At 41.8% G+C, this 19,953-nt stretch overlaps 1 long non-coding RNA gene across 1 annotated transcript; it reads left to right on the top strand.

The window, feature by feature from the left end:
• Nucleotides 1–1,801: 1,801 nt before the first annotated feature.
• Nucleotides 1,802–18,179, top strand: LOC123000880 (uncharacterized). The gene is made up of 3 exons (XR_006409239.3): nt 1,802–2,115; nt 2,952–3,258; nt 18,021–18,179. It is a non-coding gene; the product is annotated as an uncharacterized LOC123000880 (long non-coding RNA).
• The last annotated feature ends 1,774 nt before the right edge of the window (nt 18,180–19,953 follow it).

The raw sequence follows: 19,953 nt of genomic DNA, 5'->3' as shown, positions 1-19,953 counted from the left end.
AGCCAGTCCCAGTTTATCCAATCTACTACACATCCTGCTCCCATAGGCCCGTGAAACTGTCACGATGCTCTTTCTGCTCATGCAGAGAAGCCGAACAATTCTGAAACATCTTGTGTCTCATCCAGGGAAGAGCCCGCCGAGGGTTTTTTCAAATTGGGGAGATAGAGAGGATCTCAATCCAGTTGGTAAATGAGTATGTTGACACCCCGAAATATAAAGTGACTTTGGACTATGTTGTTGATATTTTAATCTGTTCGAAAGTTGTGACATCATCTCTCAGACGTATAGTGATTGCAAGTTTGCACTTTGGTATTTGATTCACTGGGACATGGGATTTCTGAAGAAACTGGTGCCCCCAGAAGAGGGGGCAGCATGGAGAAGTTTGGAAGGATTGAGATCATGAGCCAAACGCTATGGCTACTGCAGCAGACCCTGCAACCAAAGGCAAATCACTTCACTTCTTTCAGACCCCTGAGTAGCTCAAGGGATTAACCCATCAAACTCCTCTGATGCCTCCATTTCCGTGTTTCTTTGGAGTATTTAAGCTCTCTTCGGCTGATGTTACGTTAGGAAAGTGGAAACATCAAATTAAACACGCTTCTTGTGCAAGAAGTTCCACTTCTAGGACAATTCATTCAGTCATCAGAATAATTTTTATTCCTACCATGTAAAAATATTTCAGTTTTTAAAACAAGTATTATAAAGCCCTCTCTTCTCAAATACCTCCCCCATCTCCAAACAGAAACCACCCGGGAAGGATCAGATCTTAGTGAAAATTTTGGAAGCAGTGGCCTTGCCTGATAGGCTCTATTTAAACACAACTTCTAGCATTAAATGCCGAATCTCAGCTCTATGCACTGCTTCATTAGTTATTAATGAGGCAACATATTTGTTCAAAATTTATGATTGTTGATTTGCTCCCATCACTGTATGAAATATTAACATAGCATTTGTACTTGCAACCATTTGCAGACATTAGATTGTATATTTGCATATTCATGAACACTCATAAATGTTTAAGGAGACAGCACAGGAAAGCATGGGAGCTGTCAGCCAGCCAGTAAAAAGGCATATTTACAGCGTTAATAAGTATTTGAGTTTATAGGCCAAAACGATGAGTAACAAATTAAGTGAATTTCTGGTTTGCCTAATGCAGAGAACTAGGGATTTTGCCATTTTTTTAAAGCTTTGTAAACTTAAAATTCATTTCATAGATGCTGAATAAATGCTTATTGTTTAGTCACAAAATCTATGGCCTCAGTGTAAAGAAATTCCTAAGAGCGTCAGGCATTTAGAGATTTCATTTTCACTCTTGCTGATACATAGCTTTTCTGCCTTGGGCTTGCCTTCTGTCAAAGCGATGTGGAAAGCAAAATGTGTCATACACTGAGGCAGAGTTCTTTTCGATTTTAGTTCCATCACGGAGTTTTTAACTTCTACTAATCAGAAGAAATTCATTTATTAATTCAACATGTATTTGTTGTGACTCCCATGTTGGTACAGTGGTGTAGAAAGCAGAAAAAGCTCCCTTTCAAATGAAGTTATATTTTTTATTTCAAGAAAAGAAATAATACACAAATTAATAAGTACGTACTTAATATATCAGGTTATTATAAAACGCTAAGGAAAATAAAGCAGGGTAAGAGCACAAAGATTGATAGACTGATGGAAAGAACGCTTTTTGGATATGGTGGCCAAGGAAGTCCTCTCTTAAAAGATGATTTTCTGGCAAGGGCCGGAATAAAGAGAAGGAATAAGCACTGTGGACATCTGGTGAAAGATCATTTGAGGCAGAGGAAGTAATAAGTCACGGGCCCTGAGGCAAGAGCATGCTGGGCATGTTTAAGGGTTATTAAGGAGGCCACTGTAGCAAGAGGGAGAGAATGAGAGGGAGATGAGGTCAGGGAGATGGTGGCAGGACAAATCGTAAGCTTAGATCACAAATTTGGGTTTTATTCTGCATGATTTGAGAAGGCTTTGGAGGATTTCTAGCAGAAGAATGATATGACCTAATTTAGATTTTCAAAGAATTCCTCTGGCTGCTCTGATGGGAACGGACTGTTGGGGGTCAGTGTGAAGGCTGAGAAGATCCAGGAGGCTAATGGAATAATCCAGGTGAGACTGACTCAGACTTAGGAACTAGTTGCAGAGGTGGGGAGAAATTATGGCATTCTGAAGATATTTTCAGGATAGAGCCAGTGGGATTTAGATAAGGAGTGTAAAGAGAGAGAGAGAGACTGTCAAAATACTTCCAAGGTCTGGGACCTGAACAGCTTGCATAATGTTGAGACGAGGAAGGCAGAGGGTGGAACGGTTTGGAAATGGGAGTCAGAGTTCAGTTTTGGACAGGTCTGAGACGTGTATCTCAACCAAGGAAACAGGTTAAATAGGTGACTGGATGTAAGAGTCTGGAGTTCAGAGAGTAAGTAAAAAATGGAGCTGCAAATATGAGAGTCATTGGCATAGAGATGACATATGACATTTAAAGCCATTGTACTGGATGAGATCACCTAGGGTGGGATTCTAGACTGAAGAGAAAATAGGATTGGGAATGAATCCTTGGAGCCCTCCAATATTTAGAGGTCATAGATCTGAGAGGAATCCAGGAGAAGGAGACAAAGCGGTCATTGAGAAAGAGGAGAACGAGCAGAATCGTGACATGAAGGAAGTGTTTCCAGGAGAGAGTGTATGGAATGCAGCTGGTCAGTGGAGTGGGAGGAGGCAGAATTGGCCATTGGCCCGGGGTGTAGGAACCATTAGTGCCTGGTGAGGTAAGTGTCTGTGGGGCCTTAACATGATTCAACAGAGACAGGGGAGGAAGAGAAAAGCTTTAAGAGCAAGTGAATTTTGATACAGATATTTTTAAGCCTTTACTCTGTGGCCCAGTAAAATGGGTTCCATTCGAAGGGGAGAACAATATGGAGAAACCACTTTCTTTTCCTCCCTGAAAGGGCCTGCCCTGAGCGGTCTACTGCAGGAAATATGAGTCCCTCAAGCTCCTCCAGCAGCAAGAAATGAGCTCAGCTTTTGCCGCCGAACCCTGCTAATATGCTCGACAAGTGGAACTCATCGTTGTTAAATCAGTGCCTTTGTTACATCCTGTTCCCAGCTCCATCCTCCAGCCGCTTCAGCCCCTCTGCTGATGTTCCAGAAGCACAGTCCAAGTTAAAGTGGGCAGCCTGCCTGTGGGAGAGATGAGCAGGGGGAGACCGTATCCTGTCCGTGCAGTTTGGTGGAATGAGAAGCCTGAGGTGCAGAGTAAGTGGCATAACTAAGAAAGCTATTTATCTAACCCCACATTCCAAGGAGCTCCACGACCGTAAGGACAGGAGCTCATTCCTTCTCCTTGCTGAGGTAGGGGAGTTAGGTTCCTTGGGCTCTGTGCTATACGTGAATAAAAGAACGTGAGAAACCAGGGATCCGTGGCGATCTCTGGGCCATGGGTGATTCAGCATAGTAATGTGGCCAAGGAGCCCATGAGGGCTGAGAAGCCACATTTGAATATAGATTTGAGGGAGACAGGACTGGAGCCTGTCACCATGCAATCTAAGTACAAGTCTGTAAATGTGATACCGACCTGAGCTTTGTATATGGGGCTCAGGACTGGGTTGTGTGAGGATTTGGCCCTGGCTTTACATTCTGACTCTACTCAGGATGCTGATGTAATTTCTCTATTCCTCAATTTCTTCACCTGGAAAATGCAGACTATAATGGAACCACTGCAGGATTCAGTGACACAGCACATGTAAAGGACTTAGAATAGAGCCTGGCACAGCGTAAGCACTCATTAGTGACATTAGTTCAAATTGTTTTATGTAATTATAAATATAATCATAATTATTGCTTAGAATAATAATTAATAATATTAAATATATAAATAATTAACTAATTGATCCCTTTCTGGCTCGTTCTATCAAGAGAGAGAATAAATATTCTATGAACCAGCATCTACTTCTAGAGATGGTGTTTGAGAAAGGAAGAGTCCTATCTAGGAATTTGGCATCACCAAAGAGAAAACCATCAAATTAGGGTCATTCTAGCTGTTCTAAGACGTAAAGCCCCATATTTTAGTGGTTTTACACACTAGCAGATGATTTCTTGATCATGTAATAGCACCGGGCAGGTTAACAGGTTGGCAGAACAACCCACCTCCACATAGTTGTTCAAGGACCCAGACTGATGCCACTTGCAACAAGTGGATTCCAAGGTCTCCCTGGAGGTCATCTCCAGTGCAGAAAGGGAAATAAGCATGGAGGAGCACAAACGGTGTGTGTGGACTGGGGGAAGAGGGCTCATATGGACCAGGTCTAATATCTCAGCAAAGGGAGAGTTTTAATAATTGATTAATTGATTGATTAATTTTAAAGATTTATTTATTTAAGAGAGAGAGAGAGCTGTGGGGAGGGGCAGAGGAGGAGGGAGAGAGAGAATCTCAAGCTGATTCTCCGCTGAATGTGGAGCCCGACCTGGGGCTCGATCCCATGACCCTGAGATCATGACCTGAGCTGAAATCAAGAGTCGGACACTTAACCGACTGAGCCACCCAGACACCCCCAGGGAGATTTTAAATAGGTAGTTGGATGTAAGTACCTAGAGTTCAGAGAATAGGTCCAGGCTGTAGCCGCAAAGGTGAAAGTGAAACCCTAACGTTGGGAAGTGGGATACTAGAAAATACAGACCTTCGGTGGGCAACCACGTCCCAGTGTCAAGTCGTGGCATGGAAGCAGGAGTATAACTGTGGGGCGAACAGCTGGGTGTCTACTTCAACTCTACCCCAAAGACTGCTCATTCTGTGTGTTTCAAGGGGTGCAGATGAAAGAAACGTGGTTTTTCTGATAAGAAAATTCTTCCATGGGATTCTTGGGTATAAAAGATAGGCTTTGAACCTGATATGGGTTGAGGTTTGAATCAGTTAGTTGGCAAAACAAGTCAAAGGGAAGCGGCTTCCACCCACTGAGAAGGAAGGGAGATGGAGAGAAAGGGTGGTGACTCCACAGCAGGGCCAATGGGGTGGTCTACTGAAAATAACGGCCAGTGAGAGCTTTCAGGTGGAGAAGACGGTCCGGAACTTTCGGGTATTGACTTGCGGTAATTGCCCTGACTGACACGGTACTCCTCTGCCCTCCCAGGGCAGACACAGGCTTTGACTGACCTCATGCTTAGACAATTTGGGAAGCCCTCTTTAAAAAAAAGAACCAAAAAATGACAAATACAAAATCTAGTTAACAAAAGTGAGTATTTATTTAGAATGACAAAAAGAATCACAACAAATCACACATTTTAAACACAATAAGTACCACAGACATCATGAAATCCAGATAACACAATATTTTTATTAATTAATGGCTTGAATCACTTCTAGAATACTTTTTTTCTACATCTTTTGGCTGCATTTGCTTCAATTGCCACTTCTTATAACAAGGTTCTTATTAATACAGTGTTTCATGGACGTAAAAGATAAAATCATTCCTTTAGGTTAGTTCATTAAAATATACTTTTATTGTTGACAATTTTTAAATGTTTCTTGCAGGCTCACAACTTGTTGACAACATCATGTAAGTTTTCAGGATTTTTGTCAAATTCAGGAAAACACTATGAGTTTCTTATATGAGCTGATAGAGACAATACTTGGGCTCTGTAGGACCACCACACGCTTGTACTGTACCATCACAGCTACTATGATACCGCCCGTTTTAGACAATTCCCACTGAGAAAGAAAAAAATGTTACATTTGTAATTGTATATTTGTAATTTGTATGTACAAATTGTACATTTGCAGTTGTACGTGTAAAATATGTTACAATTACAATTGTAATCGAATATACTCCTGATAGGAGTTCACTTCTGTTTTGAACAGTTATTGGTGAGAACTGAATCCTCCACTTCCAAGTATAAACCTCTGATGATTGGGAGATTTGGCTCAGACTAAGCTTCTGGCTTCATTCTCTTTACTGTTTCTCCTTCATCAGCCACATCCCTGCGGTGGGGGTGCCGTAGAATAAACGCATTTCACATACAACCTTTGACTCGCCCCTCCCCGCGGGGGGCGGTAGGAGGACCCTGGGAACCAGTCCAACCCTGGGGCCTCCAGCAATCACTAAACTAAACCCAGGAGTCCCTGTGGACCACATCACTAAACTCCTCTAAACACAAACTCAGCTCCCCACCTAAACCCCACCTTCTTTGAATCTAAAAACCCTCACAGGCACTTTGAGACCCCCTGATTGGTGGGGAAGTGTGCTTGAGCAGAAAGAGTCAGCAGTCTTAGTTGCTAATAAGATAGCCGATATTTTAATATGTTAAATCATTCAAATTATTAATGTCATTTAATTTTAAAAATATGGTGATGTGAGCACACTGCCAGGACCTTCAAAGAGGTCAATGCAAGTGAGGTTCCCTGAAGCCTTAGCTTCGTTAGCTTTGTGGGAAATCCGCCTCTGGTTCTCCCCATACCTTCAATCAAAGGGGCTTTGGGCGCACAGCTTTCTGTTAGCACTCTGTTGTCCTGATCGTCTCCTAGGGCTGCCCTAACGAATTGCCAAAAACTGGGGAGCTTAAAAGGACAGAAATTTATTCGCTCACAGTTCTGCAGACTAAAGTTCTGAAACCAGGGTGTCAGCAGGACTGTTCACCCTCTGGAAGTCCAGGGAAGAAACCTTTCTTGCCCCCTCCCGCTTGTGGTGGCTCCCAGCTGTCCACTGGCATTCCTTGGCTTTAGCTGCACCACTCAGTCTCTCCCTCTGTCTTCACATCTCCTTCTTCTCTGTGCTTCTGTGTCCTCTTCTGTCTCTTATAAGGACATTCTGGTTGGATTTAGGGCCCACCCAAATCCAATATGATCTCATCTCCACCCTCATCTTAATTACATCTGCAAAGACCCTATTTGCAAATATCACAGTCTGAGGTTCCAGGTGATATGCATTTTGGGGGGAAACTATTCATCTCACTATAGTTGAGGAGTCAAGGATGGGTAGCACCCTTGGGGGCAGGTAGCAGAGGGGCCAAATATGCGCATAGAGAGGGGAACACTTCTAGAGATGAAAATTGAGTGTTGGGACCCAGAGATGACCATGGAACATTAAGCACGACTTACAAATCATGGGCAGAGTGCTGAATTTACCTGAGTGGTAAGCAGGGACATTGGACATTGAAAGTGGAGGACAGGACAGCCAGCAGGTGGCTAGCACACTCAGCTACCATTCAGTGATATGGCCTGTGTACTGTGGGTCCTGTTTGAAATCAGGCTCTTTCCACACTTACCACGTCTTTTCTGTTGAACCTGATCAACCTGTCAACTTCAGGTGGGGTCCACGAGAGCTTTCGTACTTCTGAACAAACTGCACAAAAGACCATTTATTGTGCCATGCTTGGGTCCATTTTTCTCCATCTGTTAGGTTGGGGTGGGGCTGTTGACCTTTGAGGTTATATTTCCAAGCACCCATGTCAGAGGGTTCCCAGCTCCCTTTCAGTGGGAAGCACTGGTGGGAAATGATAAGGTGGGAGGAAGGGAGAAGTCAAGGCATCTCCCCTTTCCCCTAACATCGGGCCACATCTCCAACCACAGCTTCATCTCCTTTGGGACTCCAGCTCCATAGCCAGGCTGTCAGGGTCAAGCTTCAGTTGGACGATCCCAGACCCTAGGCTCTAGTAACACCACCTACCCTACAGCATGGGAATTGTAGGGACTTCCTGCTGCTAAGCTCTGCATTCCTCCCTGCTCTTCACAGCTCTTTTATCACTTTTGGAACCAGTTAACCAATTATCTATATTAAAATCCGTTGGTTTTATGTACTGAGATTGGCTTCTGTTTTCCTGGTTGAAGCCTAACTGATAGAAACTACAAATGCTAAGAGAGAAAATAAGAAAATTTTCCATCCATATATGTTAGTGTATTAGTTACAGTAATAAACCATGTAAGTCAGTTAGTTTATACGGATAGATACATAATATCTATATACTACCTGTCTATATAATTAGTTTATACTGATAGATGTATGCTATCTGTGTCTATACCCATACCCATATCCATATCTAGCTATAGGGATATAGGTATATATATATATATATATATATATATATATATATATATATATATATATATATATCTTTGAGGGAAAAAGGGAGGAGGAAGGTAATGGTCCAATGTAGAATTAATAGCTTATTTACTTCTGAGAACTAAGAGATACTCCCTAATAGTGATTTCATAAAAGTTAACAATTATGACTTATGAAGAAAATACTTCGTTGCTGCTCTAATCACAAGGAAGTCCTATGTGGCGGCTGATGGAGCCTTTCCAGGTCAGTCCAGCACCAACTGAGCCCTTCCTATCACCTGTGCCTACAAGGATGGATGCTGCAGCTGGAGTTGCTTAGAGTTACTCTGAGATCAAAGCTCAGGGCTTAAAAGTCTCAAGTCCTTCTCTTAGTGTATCAGCAAAACATGCCAGTGTTTAAGGAATGGTGCCTCACACTGACTCTTTCGTGTCACATTCCTTTGTCTGGCTATTGGCCCTCAGCAAAGTGGCATCCCCAGTGATCGCAGGTTTGCAGGGTCAGCTTTGGCAAAACCATGTGGAAGGCCTAACTTGTCAATCTTGGCCTCTCTACTGTGGCCTGATTTGGATTTTTCCAGAGCTTTCTTTTCTTTCCTCCTTTTGTAGGCTTCTATCTACTGCCATGGCTTTGAGATTTTCCACTTGGGAGGGAAACATCTCATCAGAGCTTTACTGTTAATTTGACTTGATGCTTTATTTCCCAGGATGATTTACATGCTTTCTCTGTTTCCAGGAGGAAAGGAGGGAAAAAAAGAAAAAGGAAAAAAAAGTAAAGGAGGTCAAAAAAGGAAAATCCCAAATGCCTTGGTACAAGGGTAGGGCAGATATTTTGCAGGAAGGAGCCTATCATCCCTAGTTGTCTTTCATAGGAAACAGTCCAGCCTTCCATAAAAGAACCAAGCTCTTCCCAACCTGCAATGCTAATAACTCTGCATTTATTTTTTTTAAGATTTTATTTATTATTAATTAATTAATTAATTATTTATTTTAGAGAGAGGGGAGGGGAGGGGCAGAGGGAGAGGGAAAGAGAGACTCTCAAGCTGAGCATAGAGCCTGTCATGGGGCTCAGTCTCACAACCCTAGGATCATGAACTGAGTCAAAATCAAGAGTCGGACACTCAACCGACTGAGCCACCCAGGGGCCCCCTAATAACTCTGCATTTAGAAGACACAGTGCGGTGTAGATATTGATATCTCAAACCAGGATGATCATTCCTGACACCAGATGGTATTTGAGACATGAGATTTCCCCCCATGCTCCTTTACCACTCTTCCCTCTTGCAAACAAAAGCTTTTTACATGGTGAGTAATTTGTAAAGCATAAATTGGACTCATAAATGGATATTTATTTTTATGTAAATCTTGGCAAACTGAGGCAGCTACTTTACAGAGGTGATTAAAATTTAAAAGGCAGCATTGTGAGTAGGAGATAATAAAAGGTTGTTATTTACAATGGCCATATTTATAATAAAATGCTAAATTTATTTTAATAAATAATAATTTTATATTTATGGACAGTCATTTATAGACAAGACAATAAAAACTTCCATTTCTGCTTACTGGATTTTTCTGCATGGCATATAAATCAAATCTTCAGTCAACACTGCGTTCATACTTTGAGCTGGCTATGTTTTATCAGAGTAGTCAAGTCTGTTGTTTCTTAAATCTGTTTTCTTTAAAATAAATGACTTTATTGATTTTGTTCAAGCTCAGCTCCACATATGGCAGAATAATGCTAATGGTCCAAGAAAGAGAAGGAAATGAGAGAGCATGTTATCAGCATGTTTCAGAGTCACAGGTAAAAAACATGGTTGTTAGCAATTTCTTTGTACAGTGACCACTTACAAAGACCTTAAATAGGAGGCTGTTAACAGCAGAGACCAAGTTACCATGTTTTCTTCAGGTTCTGAATTTGGGTGACTTTTTTTTTTTATTTTAGCAAATTCTTTTACTTGATTATTTTTAATAACATTAACTGATGACAAAGGGAAAATTTTTGTGTGGGAAGAAATATTGTGTGGTTGGAGGTTTTCCAAAGTTCTGCCTCATTCCATCATAGAAAAAGGTTTTTACCCAAAATACAACATTGTCAAAGTAGGTTTGATGGGTTAAAAAAAAAAACCAAAAAACTCCCTAAGTTGGACCAGTGAGAAAAGCCAACACATACTGAGCTATTATGCCTAGCGTTTTATTTATTCAGGCAAGAATTTTTATTGAGCACATACTATGTGCCAGCTACATTAGGTGCTAGAGTGAGTTGTCAGCCAGCTAGCCCAACCGTAAGATGTAGCTAAAGGCAAAAACATGTCAAAGGTATCCTCTGAAATGATGAACAGATAATGTCCAAGATTTGTGTTTGTAGACGTAAAGAATGGATGGGCATGATCAAGACACCAAGAAGCAAATTCTTTCTCATGGTAAGTGGGTAGAAACTATGGAACTTGGATGCACTTGACCAGGGCTCCTGCTTTAACAACTTGTGATTATTACCACCCAATTGAACCTTAAAGTGAATTCTGACAACTGAGTGAGTGAGAATCTTGGGGACCTTTAGGGGTGAATGTGGGACACCTGGCCCCTGCTTTGTGCTCTCTTTAGCATCAAAATGTCACAATCTTTGAAATACTACAACCGAATATGAGATAATGCAACAAAATAATGAATTCATTAGCTGATGTATCTGTTTTCGTGGCTGAACAATGACTCTAAACTTGTCATTTATCCTCATTTTCAATAAATTCTGTAAATACATGTTTAATATGGGGACAAAAACAGGGTTTTCTTCTGATATGGTGCTATGAATCCCAGGATGTTGGACTCACACCTCTTAGTAGTAATGACTGTGTGGTCTCCTCCCACATTGACTCTCTGCTTGGCCAATGGGATATTAACAAACACAATGTATACAGGAGATTTTTTAAAAGCCCCTGTTCAGGGGCACCTGGGTGGCTCAGTCAGGCATCTGCCTTCCACTCAGGTCGTGATCCTGGGGTCCTGGGATAGAGCCCTCTGTCGGCCTCCTGCTCAGCAGGGAGTCTGCTTCTTCCTCGCCCTCTGAGCCTCCCCATTGCTCATGGTCTCGCTGGCTCTCTCTCTCTCAAATGAATAAATAAAAACTCTTAAAAAAAAAAAAGTCCTTGCTCATTGGGGCTCATTCTTTGAACCCAGCTGCCATGTAAAAATGTCCAGACTAGCCAGGTGGAGTGAGAGAGAGAGAGACAGAAACAGAGAGTTTCCAACCTTCAAGCCATCCTCATCAAGGTTCCAGACATATGAGTAGAGCTGTCTACGTTAACCCAGCCCCCAGATGTCCTTTGACAACAACCATCTGAGAGAGCCTGTGTGAGACCAGCAGAAGAACCACCTAGCTGAGCCCCAGCCATCCTAGAGTCGTGAGGAAGTTGGATTTTTTTAAGGCAGCATGTTTTGGGGTAGCCAACACCAGATACCCGACACATCAAGGGACTCTGAATAAATGTAAAAAAAAAAAAAAAGAAAGAAAGAAAGAAAAGAAAAAAGAGGAAAAAAAAAGAATAAAAGAATAAGAGAAGAGAGAAAAATAATTAGATGCATACATCTCAACGTTTACAGCAAGTAAACAAGACTTGCTAAGAGCTTTGCAGATCTTAACCATTTCTTCAGTTTATATATAACTTTTAAAATTAATTATTGTCCCTGTCCAGTATATATTTTCACAGAGAGCAAATTCCAAAATCAGCCTCCCAGTGGAAAATTCACCCATGCAGATGATCAACCGTGAAAATCTGCGTGCAAGTTTGAGGAGGAGCAGCAAACTTAGCATCGACAGTAAGGCTTTCAGATGCAACAATTTCCTCTCGAGGCCCCATATTAACTGGAAATTGCTCTGGGGGAATTATAAGCTGACATCTGCAAAGAATGTGCAGAATTGTTATCCAACACCTGCCTCTCCAATTAAGAATACTGACCTTTCTGAAGTTTTAAGAAAGGATAGTTTTTAAATTTGTTTCTCTTCAGTTACTTTAAAAATCAATCTTTCCATCGTCCTTGGATATTCAACCCTACATCACATGGTGCATTCTCTCAATTTAATTTCATGGAGCTGAATTAAGTAGCAAAGAAGTGTTGGCAGAAATAGCTTACAAAGAAAGGCCTGGGGGTGACGTTGAGGAGGGAGAACAAGCAGACATCTGAGGGGGTGGTCCTCTTTGCTGGGCTGCCATTCCTCTACAATTGCTCTTTTTAACAGAGAACTAAGAACGCTTGATGCCTGTATTTCTCAGGGGGTCCTGGGAGTTTGAAGAGGCCAAATGTTCCTACCTGCAGCTTGAAGATTAAGGGCTTAGAGACTTCTGGAGAGGCTGCTTCTCCCAAGCTACTGATGGACTGAGGACAGGAACTACTGACTGCTTCAAATGGAAAAAAACAGACCCCGTTGTGGGTCCAGTGCTCCTTGGATGGGAGCTGCCCACCATGACATGGTGGGATATTTATGGCAAATAAACCTCAAGTGATGGAGAAGAATTTGAAACAAAAAGAATGTGAGTTGCGAATTCCTAGGTCTTGCCGGGGAAAGACATGTTGAGAAAAGTATTAATTCATTAGAAGAACTGCTTTCAAATAAAATCCAAATTAACCAAACTCTCCAGTGAATATGCATTAAAAAAACTTAACTTTCTCATTAACTGTATTTTTACCAATTGTATTAGTTTCCTCTTGGTGCTGTAACAAATTACCACCAACGTAGTGGCTTAAAACAACACAAACATATTCTCTTACAGCCCGGGGGCCAGAGTCAGAAGTGAACTGAATCATACAGGGATAAAATCAAGCTGTCGGCAGGACTGGTTTCTTCTGGAACCTCCAGGAGTGAATTATTTCTTTCCCTGCCCCTTCTAGCTTCCAGGAACTATTGATATTGCTTCGTTCATGGCCATATCACTCCCACCTCTGCTTCTGTCATTATATCACCTTGTCACCTGACTCTGGCTCCCCATGTCCCTTTTACACAGAGATTACATCGGTCCCACCCAAACAATCCAGGATAATCTACCCATCTCAAGACCCTTCATCACAGCTGCCAAATCCCCTTGCCATGGGAGATAACACTTACAGGTTTTGAGGGTTCATATGTCAGTATTTTTAGGGCCATGATTCCGCCCATGACACAACTCTTCTTTTTCAGCCATTGCTGTTCTTAAATCTTTCCTATTAAATAAATCTACTTTCCTGCCTCTTAAATTATGTACATATGCTAAAAATATGGAATCTTTGCTATACAAGGATTTTTGGTGCCCAGGGCCGTCACTGTGAACAGTGAATTCTCACTGTGGAGTATTTAAGATGCAAAACAGCAGTAAGGCTGTGCTCTAATGGGGGTTGGGGGTGGGATTGGTCCAATGTACAGTTCCAATGGCCAGGGCTCTGTCAGAAAGAAGTGATCTAAGGCAGAAGACTGCCTAGTGCCATCCCACAGCAGGAAGGAAGCCTCGGGGTCCAGAGAGCAGAATTTGGCTTAAGATGACTACACCAAGGACAATCACAGGATGTTAGGGAGGACTCTGAAAATCATGGGCTCCAGATTTTTCCCTGTGCTGATGAGGAAGCCCAGTCCCAGGAGAAGTGAGGAGACTCACTCAGGAGCTCTTAGCAAGATGGCGGCAGAGCCAAGATTTAGACCCATCTCTGCCTTGTGGCCTCCTGTCTTTTACATTCCACCATGGTACCTTCTACAGAAGACGTACGCTTCACTCAGCCGAGACCCAGCAACTCAAGGTTCTATTTTGCAATCAATTAAAAAGGAGGAAAGTTTCACATTTTCCACACGATTTCATTAGGTGTAAGCAGCTCTCCGCCTAAAACTCAGCCCTTTTCACAGCGTGTGAACAATCAGAATGGGCGGGTGTCCCCCGACTTCAGACTAAGAGAGCGGGTGCCTCTGCCATCCCATTTTCCTCCGCCCCCCCGCCCCCCCGCTGAAAGCCGCCGCCCCTCCAGGGAACAAGGGAGCACTCATCTGTTGAACTGGGGGGGGGGGGCGGAGGGGTTCAGCAGGCAAACCTACTCTGGTTGGTTTGATAGAATCTTTCCAGACATGAAGTTTCACATAATAACAGTATTAACTACCAGGGCTCCCCACTTTTCCTAGTGATTCTTCACCAAATTTCAGTGGCTACAACCCTGCTGGGTGCCAACGTCTGGCTCTTCAACGGCGAGGAGTGAGAAGGGACAAGGTAGTGTTCAAATTGAGAGAACACTCCTTTCCTCTGCCCCGCCGCACCCCAACAGACCCGTATTCAGAAAACTCGTCCCTCCTCGATCTAATTCATTTATCCATTTACCAGACACCTTTTGGACGGCATGCTTTAATCCCAAGACCTTCTGTGGCTGGAATGCTTTTTAAGGACTCTGTTGAGAACGGGAGAAGGATCTCAATGTCTCCCGCAAAAGTAGTCCCGGGCCGAAGAAGGTTAAAGAAACCCATCTCCCCTTCCTGAATTCCATACGCATTCCAAGGGTAGTATTTTTCATGCCAGGGTGAGGACAGTGGCACTGATCTTCCACACACACCCCTGACAGTGACCATAGAGAAGGACATTAACCTTGAACTTCCCCATCCCAGCTCAGAGTCAGAGCTGCCCTGAAGGCCATGCTGGAGAGGGCTGGGGGAAGAAGCAGGTGCTTAAGGAGGCAAAGAGGCAAAAGCATGTTGTTAGGAAAAATTGTCCCCAAGCCCTGAATTGGCCTTTTATCACTGTCACTCTGGCTTATAAGCCCCTGTAACGTGTGGCTTTCAAGAAGGGGGAGCTAAGTTCAGTGCCCGATGCCCTGCCAAGAGCTTTATAATGCATGGAATAAAAAAGACAAAATGTTTCTCCAGTCACATTGCTTTTCCTCCCCACCCAACTCCCTTCCCTGGGGAAGAATCATAAACACAGACAGCAGAATGACGCTCCTTTATTATTTCGCCGAGTTCTTTCTCTGCAGATGACCTATAGAAGTGATTTAACATAGACCTGCTGGAGTTCCCACACTTTGCGTGGGCTCCTCAAGCCGAGGCTGGTTGATTTCTTTGGGGTGTTATAACTATGACCTGCTCCATTAAGTAGCAAACAAAGTCCAGCTGGATATATCAAGCTCAGCTGGACTCTTTGCTTTCACACAACCTGCTTGATTAGGAGAATCGCTGTGCCCTTGTCACACGGCGCCTCGTGCAGTCTGCAAAGATTGGGCTGCCATTGATTTCTGCATAATATGGATTCACACTGCCTTTCCACAACAGTGTGGCTTTCACACCCCACAATAACCTAGCAAGGATTGTTTTTCTTTTTTTTCTTTCTTTCCAGTCTTCTGCTGCTTCAGACTTATGCTGGGGTTTAGTTCTAAAAATTAGTCACTCCTGGAGGTCATGTGTGGCTTATTACCCAGCACTTTACGACACATTAATTGCAACTTGATTTAGACATTTCCCATTTGGTGACTTAGTTACAATCATACAAACATGTCATGCTCTAAGTCAATAACTCGGGAGCAGAAAGAGGGCCAAGCAATTGCAAGTGACTGGTTCTTCTCAGGGGAGGAAGGAGGGCAATTGTTACAGTGGCACGATGCTATTTGTTCACTGGGAATCGGTGTTTATCTGGCTTCTTTTCTTAGAGTGGTGATCCATCCTGGGCCTGTCCTCTGTAACCTCACCTTCTCTCTTGGTCTATTTTTTTCTAATAAAATTATGGAGCTTAAGGATAAGTGCAGCCAGGTAGAGCGATTTTTATTAAACATTCCAAGACGTTCTGCATACGGTGCAAATCACAGGTATAAAATATGGCATTTGGCGGCCAAATGTGACCTAATTCACTCAATTGTTATTTTAATTTGTGGCCATCTTTTTAAATCATTAAGGAAGAATAATTCAGAGCCACATCATCACGTTCACGTTGGCATTGTGTATATAGTGACTATTGCAGATAGAGTGAAAATTGGAAAACAGCATAAACGTACAGCGATGAGAATGTAATAGATAGATGAGGATATAATAAATAAATAAGTGGATAAGTAATAAATAGATAAATCATGGCTCATTCATACTGTGGAATAGTAGTCAGCCATTGAAAGTTACATAAACCTATATTTGATTAGATGCTTATAATATTTTTAATGAGACAAAGTCAAAAAACAAATTTATAGCATAATTCTTTTTTTTACTTGAAAAAGACACACTTCAAATGGGAATATAGGTGCCTGTTTTCTGGGAATATGTAATATCGTTGAAAGTGTTGTAGAGAACTATATTCCAATATATTATTAGATGTTTTCCCCGAGTGGAAACACTGTAAGTTCAGTAGGTTGCACTATATGAAATTGCTGAGAGCCTACCATCTTGCCCTACAGAACAGCATTTCATACGGTTCAGTCTAATTTTCTTATGTGCTTTTATGCATTTTTAAATATTGCTCATACGTTCTGCTTTACAGTAAGGAAAGTTTCTCTCTTCTAGTGTAGTTCTCTGAACTTGTATTATGAGGGCACGCATCATCTGGTGTTGTGATTCTACATTTGCTCTCGTCTTTCTCTCTACCCAGCACTGCGATTTGCCTACCACTAAACCTGAGTCTAAGTATCTTTTATTTCTGTGTCCTTAGTGCTTAGCACAGTGCCTGACTCTAGTAGACATCAACAAAATTTTGTTTAATGAATGAAAAATGCCTGATGATCATGAAACTAGGCAGAAATTGCTTTGAGTCGACTAGAGAGCATCAAGGCATACACACCTGTGTGCAATGATGACCCTGAGCAGAAACGCCTTCGGAACTGTTTTTCCAAGTACAAGCAGAATAGTCCTGATCTAGGGGTATTTACAGCCACCTTCTCTTGAAGAAAGCAGTGCCACTGCTAGACACAGAATGTCGTTGTTAAAGTTTTGTTGTGTAGTTTTTGTATTTGAATATATGATTTAACTAGCATTTAATAATTACATAGTAAGGCCAAAAATAACATGGGGAGGTACTAAAGTAGATGAGCAAATCCTCCCAGTCTACGACAAATCCAAGTATTTTGAATAATACAGCTCACTTTAGTCATTTAAAAAAAAATTCCTAACAATCTTTAGGCCACAGTAAGAATAAAATCATCAAAACAACAGATGACTGAATCTTGCTCCCTGTCTCCATACATATTTTGGGGATTTTGAGTATAAGGAAAGTAGATATGAGAGAGAGAGAGAGCTAGAAACAGAGAAAGGAAGGAAGGAAGGAAAGAAGGAATGATGGAAGGAAGGAGGGAGGGAGGGAGAAGGAAGAAAGAAGAAGGCAAAGAGGGAGGGAGGGAAGAGAAGGGCAAGAATACAATAAGAGGTCAAGGTGATTCTGTGTAATTGGATAATTATTCACCAGGATTTCCCTGCATTGATATATTGCACATTGCACACTATAGAAGACTGTCTGTCTACCTACCTCCTGAAGTCCTTCTAGAAGAAGCAGTTGACATGCTGGATTTAGAAGGCCAAAAATGATCTAACTTATTAGGAATGGATAACATGAATAAGACTAAAATCAGCCAGTTGAAAGCAATTCTAGGAAGCAGACCAGCTAAACTTATATGAGAGGTATTGAGCAGGGACCAGTGGGGAAATGAGGTAAAGTTGTATGGGAGAAGAAACAGCCGGCCTTGCAGTCCATAGTTAGGATCGTGAGCTTGGTAAAGTGTTTTAAGGAATAAAATAATGGCGTCAAGGATTACTTCTTTAGAAGTAATTAGAAGTGTTAAGAATTGACTGCCCATAGGGAAATCACCAATAAATTCAGGAAAAATTTGAATATGATGGCTGGTTATGAGTAGTGGGGACAGAGGAGAAAGAAATAGAAAAGAATATTTAATTCCTTGAACTAACTCTTAAGGAAAGTCTATATTGAAAAAAAAAAGTAGAATAACTGAACTGTTTCAAAACCTAAAGCACATTCAACAACTAGTTCAACCAATTTTTCTCTTATAGATTTTAAGTTGTTGTTTGGTGTTTCCCAGGAAGACATCGGGCATCTTGCAGGAAATGGTGGAGTGATGCCATGTTTGTATGATCCCTTCCGTATAATGCGCTGAAAGGAAGACCTGCCTAAAGGTGTGGAAACACACTAGGGCCATCTCTCTTTGCCAAATAAATTCTCTCTGAACTTCACCCAAGTTCACCAGTAGCAGTCATTTTGGTGGTGAGTTCTGTCTCTTCATGTTAGCTTTTAACTGACAGCTACTGGGTACATGGGACTTGATATAAACCCTTGTGCCTTCCCACATTTCAAGTGAACGGTCCAGAAATAAATAGGAGGCAACATAAAAACCTGAGGTGAAAGAATAACTGGGAAATTTAATAAAGAAGAAATGACATGTTCAATTTGAGAATGAAATTGCTTTACCCAGAACAAAATTCAGTAAGATTTGAAACCCAGTGCTTCCAGGGCTACTGCAGTGCCCAGCTTCCCTCGATATGAAGAAACCTACCTCCGATTCTGAGCTGGAGGTTAAAGAGTCATTAAAAAGCAAAGCAAGATGAACAAAAACAAAAACAACCATGTGTGATTAGTCTCTAAATCGTTTGATGTTAAGCTTTACGAGGAGTGTTTCTTCAGTGCTTTTTTCTGTTAAACTTTATTAAGTTTATGTTTTATATCACACACCTGAAGGCTGTTCATTGAGCAAATATTCCAACCATTCTTTTTTGGATTTTCTGGTTTGCAGCTAAATCAACATTTTCTTGAAATGAAAATATAATTTGAATTCTTCAGAGGTCAAAAGTATTTTGAGGGAAAATACCTGTTGTCATTGCAACCCACTAGTCAGATGTCAAAATCAATGGTAGCAACGTTTCTCCAGAGAGGATTCCATTTAGCATGGAGTTGCCCTCTGTCTTACTTCTTTCCTAGAAAAGATGAAGCTCATTCAATCCATGGTTAGGGCCAGTGCTATGCAGAGAGCAAGAATCTCTTACATTAGATCTCTATAGTTTCCTAAACTCTTAATGGTCATGCTCGCATTAATTCATTAAAATAGTTCTATAGTGCCTTACAAGTAAGAAGCACGCCTTACCCTCTTAAACATCACCGCAGCATGGCGCAATGCCTGGTTAAGCATCCAGTGAACATTCGAGGACTTAGTGGAATAAATATTACCAGCCTCTCTTTATAGGTGGAGATACTAAGATCAGGAGAAAAGAAGAAATGTATCTAAGATGCTCTAATAATTGAAAAGCAGAACCAAGACTCATCCAGACCTTCCGATTCCAAATCTTAGTCTTTTCTTACTAGAACATGCTGCTCCAAGATTTGCCGCCCTGACCATTTTGCTGGCTAAGATGAGACGCTGGGAGTCACATTGAGTAATATGGTAAACTCTAAATAGTCTTTTTGAAGCATGTGAGGCGATATTAATGAATGATGTGAAGAATAGTCAATCTCCACAGATTCAGTCTCCACTTGTCCAGTCCACACCCCTTTCAGTTATGCGATTGTCTGATCTAAGAGTTCAATCGGATTGATTCATAAGGAGATACTTCCATAGGGTTTGAGAAACACTTTCCTGGAAGAGATTATGACTCTGCTCCTACTGGGCTCCTGACGCACCCTCTCCAGACCACTCCTCAGCTTGGACGTCTATGGTACCACTTCCCAGCTTTATGGGACTAATAAACTCATGTTGTTTTAATTTCATGAAGTTTCAACGCTACTCCTAAAGACACTACATAGTCATTTTAAAGACTGTTTAAAAACATTCCGCAACGTCTACAAAATCTTCTCAACTTGGTTAACAAGAAGAAAAAACATGAGACTGTGGGAAAGTGTGATGCCTGCTGGGCCCACAGTACTACCGGGCACTTGCTAGAAGCTTAGATTCTGTGGCCACACCCAGACGGGCTGATTCGGAGGTTAGAAGTAGAG

This window comes from Ursus arctos, unplaced genomic scaffold (assembly GCF_023065955.2).
Source record: "Ursus arctos isolate Adak ecotype North America unplaced genomic scaffold, UrsArc2.0 scaffold_17, whole genome shotgun sequence".
Lineage (NCBI taxonomy): Eukaryota > Metazoa > Chordata > Mammalia > Carnivora > Ursidae > Ursus > Ursus arctos.
Note: the sequence above shows the minus strand (reverse complement) of the source record. Positions and strands in the feature narration are given on the sequence as shown.